The sequence below is a fragment of the Arachis stenosperma genome, chromosome 4, assembly GCF_014773155.1.
Source record: "Arachis stenosperma cultivar V10309 chromosome 4, arast.V10309.gnm1.PFL2, whole genome shotgun sequence".
Taxonomy (NCBI): Eukaryota; Viridiplantae; Streptophyta; class Magnoliopsida; order Fabales; family Fabaceae; genus Arachis; species Arachis stenosperma.
In genome coordinates this window covers 8,806,964-8,814,089 of record NC_080380.1, presented here as the reverse complement: position 1 = coordinate 8,814,089, position 7,126 = coordinate 8,806,964, and the positions used below count along the sequence as shown (strand labels likewise).

Sequence of the window (7,126 nt, the reverse complement as noted above, 5' to 3'; positions counted from 1 at the left end):
GGATTATTCCAATGCCTAAACTAATTAATTAATTATGAGAAATTGAGCAAAACATGGATATAATATTAATAATGTGCATGCTGAATGTATGCATATGTATTTATATTATGGTGAAAATTCATGTACAGCCAACTTTACGTAAAGTTGATAGTTGACCGTCGTTAAATGAAAATTGAGTTAAATTACTCAAATCATTTAACAGTTCTCATCGACTTCACGTGAATTTAACTGCATCTGAATTTTTATCTTTTCCTATATGTTTTAGCTTAATTCTAGTAATTAATTAATATTATATCATGATGTGTTGTCTTCTGCATATATATATAGTCTTGGACGTAGTAATCTCCTAATATATATGCGCATGCATATATATTTATAACTTATCTATAGTAGTATGCCAAAGGAGACTACATATTACCAATAAACGTCCACATGAATTATGATTTATGAAGAATTATAATAAAATAATACAGCTTTATATCTGTGTGTGTGCGCTTTGAATGTGTATGGAGTTGTGTTTGATGGTGTTCTTTTTTTTTATCCCTATAATAAGTTGTAATCCCTTATATTTTTCTCTCTCTGAAAATTGATTTACAAAGTTTATATTCCTAGACATATAACAACAACCATGCATTTTATTTTATTTTTTTCCATTAACAAAAGGGTAACACTAAATATACATCAACTATTTTAAAGGGACGGTAGTGTGTAAAGGTTGGCTTGAGGTTGTTATTAGTATTACTGCTGTTAGTTATAGCAGTAGAGTAAATAAGTAACTTCTATTATTTTAGGCAAGGTTTGGTTAGTTAGTATGGCAGTATGTAAGTTTAGCTGATAGGGTTAGGTATAAACTTAAATTAGCCACCAAATAAAACTAGTTATTAATAAAAAATATATATTAAAATATAAAATAAACATTAAAAATAAATTAATACTAGTGACTAATTTAATATATAAATAATATTTTTGCTTCAATAATATTCATGCATTCCAAAACTCCTTAGCCTTGTTTTTTCTATTATTCTTTCATATATGATATCGGAATTTATTTGCTCTAATATTCTTGGGCGATTTGGGTCATCTTGTAAATGTTTGCACTCCAAATCATTATTTCAGAGCGTAAAAAAAGTGTATTACAAATTTTACTTTTCTCAAAAATAAGCTCTATAGAGCTAGCTTTTTGGTGCAACAACCTGAGGGTTTTATTGATTATAATGCTGGCCTGGTATGTAAATTGCATAAAACGATAAATGGTTTAAGGCAAGAACCGAGAGCTTGGTTTCAAACTTCGATCACTACCACATTAAAGAGGTTTGGTTTTCAAAATAATATTCATTTTGATGTCTTCCTATTTGCTAGACGTACCAACTCTTCTATTTTATATCTTTTAGCTTATCTAGATGACATTATTCTTGCTGGCAATAGTAGTGCAGAAATTGATTTGTTAATTAAACATCTTAATATAATGTATTTCCTTTGAAAGACTTGCACACTTTCAATTATTTTCTTGGTTTGGCTGAACAATGACAGTGTCATGCCGAATCAATAGAATTATGCGATGAATTGTTAAAGAAATTGGGCATGCTATCCACCAATCCGATGCCTACATACACACTCATCATGCATGAAAAAATTGTTGATATTTTGACAAAACCTATCAATAAAGATGTTGCAAAAATGCAGAGACAAACTTAGGATGTGATTAAATTTTAACTGTACATAGTGATTCAATATTATATAGTCGAAATAAAATACAGCTCACATACAGTTAATTAATTGAATAAATTAAAATTATACTGGTCACTTCTAGAACTAACGTACTCTGACTTTAGAAGGGACCTTGATATAGGTCAGTCACACGTTGTCGTGCATAGACCTGATGATCTCCGTAATTTTCTGCGTGCAAGCATTATTGTTTGGGGTGAATTTATCGATGAAAAAACTTAAATTAGCAAACACATATAATCTTAACAATTTCAAAATAGATTGCGGATTGAAAGTTTTAAAATAGACGAGTATTCACGCTTGTTTGCCATCCTACCAAATCCTTATCCAGATCACGGACAGTGGTGGGAGCATCCTCTTGGGGGGCACTAGAGGAATCAACCACTACGATGTTTGTTGCTGATGGATCTATCTGTAGGGATGTAATAGTAGGAGGCATGCAGTTCAGGTTTAGAACTATGATGAACTGCTAGTTCGCTGAAGTCGCCTGTGACGTCACAGGGATCAAATAAGTAGTTGGGCTAGAGGGCGATAACTGGGCAGTCCTTGGGAATTCGGTGGAACTCCGCCCTCGGCCACGACCACGTGACCTATTCGATCTAATTCTGCTACCTGTCATCATGTCTGCAAAATGAATATATTACTAACACTAATGGAAACACAATTAATTTCACCAACCCTAAACATATATAATTTTAATTTTTCAATTTCACTCAAAATCTTATAAAAATTTCGACAGAATCTCACCTAAAATTCAAATTTTTTCACCCTTCAAGGGGTCCATCTAAACGCAAATATCTATCCATCCACCAAAAAGCTTCAATCATTTACTAAACTTTCAGATCATTCTAACAATTTTTCAAAGCAGTCTAATTTTACAAAGTATTCAAACTTTCAAAACATTCTAACTTTATTCTATTTTATTTTTTGGCCAAAGTATTCTAACTTTGTTAACAATTTTTTAAAATATTCTAACTTTTAAAGCATTCTAAGTTTTTAAACCATTCTAACAATCCAAAAGAATTTGAAATGCAAAATAAAAAAAGCATAAAATAACATGATGAAACATCACTACCAATACATAAGACAAAACACTACAATTAATCAGCATAAACCAACAATACCAACAAAAATATGAATCAGCAAAATAAGCATTAAAATAGTAATTTTCTAACAAAATAATAGTAACCAACAAATCATCAAAACAGTCAAGCATTGCTCAAATAAATTTAGTAACAATTTCTCAGCGAAATAAATAGTAAAACACATAGTGAATAATTTAGACCAATTCAAATAATCCTAGCAACAAGAATCGACAATCCCAGAAAATAATTCCAAACACATTGAATAGATATCAGAACCTATCAATCTAACTAAATTATCCTAACCTAACCACTTAAAATCAACTACAATGAAAATTAATCTACCTAAATTAATTACTAAAAATCAACTGACTAAATAAAATTAAGATTAACTAAGCAGAAATTAAACAGCGTAAAAAGCAGATTCAATCAAAATTCCAAACCACTTAAAATCAACTAAAATAGAAATTAATCTACCTAAACTAATTACTAAAAATCAACTAACTAAATAAAATTAAGATTGACTAAGTAGAAATTAAACAGAATGAAAAACAGATTCAATGAAAACCTGAAAATTTGGAATGCAAAGCAATTAAAAGAGAAAAGAGAGAAGTGGATGGTTCGAGCAGTGGCATCGGCGCTCTAACCAATGGCGGCAGGGCAGCATCGGCGGAAATAAAGAAGAGAGAGTGGGGGCATTTTGCGCAGCTGCGGCGCCCTTTCTAGCGATGGCAGGGCAGGGCAGTGGCAGCGGCAGAGACAGTGGCCTTTGTAGCAGCGGTAGGGGCTGAGGTTTTAGAGAGAGAGAGAGAGAGAGAGAGAGAGAGAGAGAGAGAGAGAGAGAGAGAGAGAGAGAGAGAGAGAGAGAGAGAGAGAATATAAATTCGAAATGAAGGGGAAGAAGGTTCGTGATTCGATTTTAGGGCACGATTACTGCCGGATTTATCAGCGAATTATCTTAGGGTAACATGGTGCGGGTAACCAAAACACAGTGTTCCTTTAATCGTGTCTACCGTTAAAATAATCCGATGGTAACTCCGAGGCTACAATTGGCGTCTATTTGCCTGGTGTTCCCGCCAAATATATACCAACGACTTTATCATCGGAAAAGGTTATCCGCATGTAACTATTTCGTACGACGAATCTCACAATAAAACTATTGCTGAATTTGACGATAAATCTGTCCCTATTTTATGATACTTGTAACATCCTCACTATCAAAAGTCACGCTTCCGGCTGCGCCACTCTGATAGTAAGAAGTATTACGACTACTTTACATACTAAGTACTAAAATAGGAGCCTGTGACTCGCCACTGTATCGCTGATTTCTTATCAAACCGGAAATAAACACTTTATCTTAAAAAAAATGCAAGCAGGCATAGATTCATATACAAGACTCCTTACATATTATCCCATAATATAGTATACATATAGAACATACAATTCCTATCCCTCTTACAAATTTGTAATAACAAAGACGAGGGAAGAAAATAATCTAATTAACACAGCAGCATATAAACCAAACTCAGTATAACTCTTAATGCCTCTTCATCTGGTTCCTGAAAAAAGTAAAACTGTAGGGGGTGAGAACTTAACCACACGGTCTCACCTCGGAGTTTCAAAGTTGTCATATGAAGATATCTAATAAGAAATTTGTTTTCAAGCTCAGTGATTATCATTGCCTTATGAATCTTTTAAAAATCAATAGGTAATCGTTTAAAACCTTTTTAAAGAAACAATATTTAATCTTTCAGAAATCCAAAACCTTTCTTTTCTTATAAGAAAACCTCATTCAGAAACCAACCACGCAATCAAACAACACAATCATTAATTCAACACTAAAGTTCATTCTCAAATATAGCACGCCAGGACAAACACAAGCAAGACAGACAAGGAAAGCACAAGAAGGTAGCAGTTACAGCAAATAGTTCAAGTAGCATTTAAGAATAGTTTAACAATTAGGCAAACCAAAACAAGTTCAAACCCAAGCAAAGCAAATAAATGCATATGATGCATGCCTGTCCTATGGCTAATGAGGCTCATCTGTCGGTTATCCAGCCAACCCGACAAGTCTGAATTGTCCTTAGACTGTCCCCCGACGTGCATCCCCAAGAGTCTATGCATAGCTTTTTCTTAAATAATCAATATTGCTCAATGGGGGTAACATTCCCGGGAATTTATATAGTGCCCGGTCACACTTACGTCGTAGGGTCAACAGAGTATCGAGTTTTCAACCTGGTACACGTGGTGGCAAGCCACGGCACTTAATCCAGGGAACCTCGTATCTCAGATAATTCAATTTCATAAGCCACACGAATAAATCAGAGTTCATAACTCAACATTCTCAATCAATATCTCAACATTCTCAACATTCTCAACTTCACAATCATTCATCAGTCCAAATCTCATTTCCAAATTCATTCAAGAACCATATTTCAAAGAAAATTATCATCATCCTCCTTTCCATTTCATCCATTAACAATCCCAAATCAAAACATAATTCTTTCTCTGATAAATAATTAAATCTTTAAACATATAATGTTTAAAAACAAACCTTTTTAATTAATTACTCTAAATAAAACTTTCAGTTTTATAAAATTTCGGCAACATCTCCTCTAAAACTCGGACACTGCCACCCTTTTCGGGTCCCATCCAAACATTTCTCAAACCTATTCTCAACCATTTCCAAATCTCATTCATTTCCAAAATTCAACCAACTCCAATATCAAATTATTTTCAAAGCGAGTCAATACCAATAATAAATCTCTTTTTAAAATCAAACAAGCTCAAATACTAAATCATCTACAAAGTCAGATTAACTCAAAATTAAACCATTTTCAAAATTAACTCAGTTTCATATTCCAAATCATTTCTAAAGCCGGTTCGTTTACATTGTAAAAAATAGCTTCAAAACCAAGAAGACCATTTTTCATAATAATTAACTAAATAACCTTTCAAACTAATTTCTTTTCGGCAATCACAAACCACACAAGCAATCAGCCCAGCAAACAACCACATTTATAAAACAATCATAATCACAGACATATAATTCTCACATTAATATCTATTTATAACAACTCTGTAAGATAAAATGAATTTTAAGAAAACCCCTACCTCAATTCAAGGCTCAACTACGTGACAAAATTCCGTTTCTATTCTTATTTCGCAGCAATGGCATCAAAATCGACTATCCCCGCGACAGCTACAACTTCTAAACACATCATCCCAGAATTGTAGCTCAATCCTAAAACATTAATGTCGCATGAAACTCAATAATGTATAACAAAACAATGACAAAGAGGGGTAACAATGACAAAGAGGGGTTTTTGGAGCAAAAGCAACTTACTACATAACAAGGAACCAAAATCAGTGCAATCGCAGTCGCAGCTCCGGCGGCCCTCACCGGCAAGAGCAGAACCAACGTGAACTCGGAACCACTTAGGACAGATCTGGCACAAGGGATTCCCACTGAATCAGAACCAATTGGCAGGAGCAGCTTATAGCGGCGCCGGCGGCATCTGCGGCGGAAATGGAGGCAACAACAACGGCATCTCAGTGACGGTGGCACGGGCGTGGCTTGACAGCGACAACCAGGTTGAGACGGAGCGGCAACGGCGAAGGCTTCTCCTTCCTCGTGCATCTTCCCACTGTTCACGGACCTCCATCAACGGCGACGATGAAGATGCTTCCAGCGGCGGCGTGCAGTTCTGACGGCGGTAGAGGCGCAAGTGGCGACGACGGGCTTCATCACCGACAGCGGCAACGACTGGCGCAAGGATGGAGGCGCTACGACGGCGACGTGAACGCGAACCGCAGTGGCGGCGGCTTCTTCCTCTTCTCCCTCTACGCTTCTCTCTCTCTTCACTTCCTTTCCTTTTCTTCCTTTATCAGTTCCCCACTTCTCGAGCTTCCCCATGTCTTCCTTATTTCCCTTTCTTTCCTTATTTCCCCTTCCTTCCCCCTGTTTTCCTTATTTTCCCTTTCTTTCTTTATTTCCCTTTCTTCCGTAGGTTAGATTAAGAGATAAGAAAATGAATGACGGTGGGGTTAAGTTAGGGGGCTTAGGGTTTGATTTAATTAAAATTAGGATTTGGATTTAATTTGGGGATATTTGGCTTTAGTAATTTTAATCAAATTTAGATATGTATTAACTTAAAACTTAATTTAATCTAATCCTTAAAATTATTTTTTAAAAAAATATTATTTAATTATCAATTTACTAATTAATTCTCAATCAAGTATTCTAATTTAAAATATGAGATAATGTAACTAATTTTCTTTATTTATAAAATTAAGGTATTGAATTTCGAACTATCATT

At 34.6% G+C, this 7,126-nt stretch overlaps 1 long non-coding RNA gene across 1 annotated transcript; it reads right to left on the bottom strand.

Annotated features, from left to right (window-relative positions):
* Window positions 1–4,184: 4,184 nt before the first annotated feature.
* Window positions 4,185–6,814, bottom strand: LOC130976620 (uncharacterized). The gene is made up of 3 exons (XR_009084720.1): window positions 6,154–6,814; window positions 5,922–6,051; window positions 4,185–4,366 (listed from the first exon to the last, which is right to left on the bottom strand). It is a non-coding gene; the product is annotated as an uncharacterized LOC130976620 (long non-coding RNA).
* Window positions 6,815–7,126: the final 312 nt, after the last annotated feature.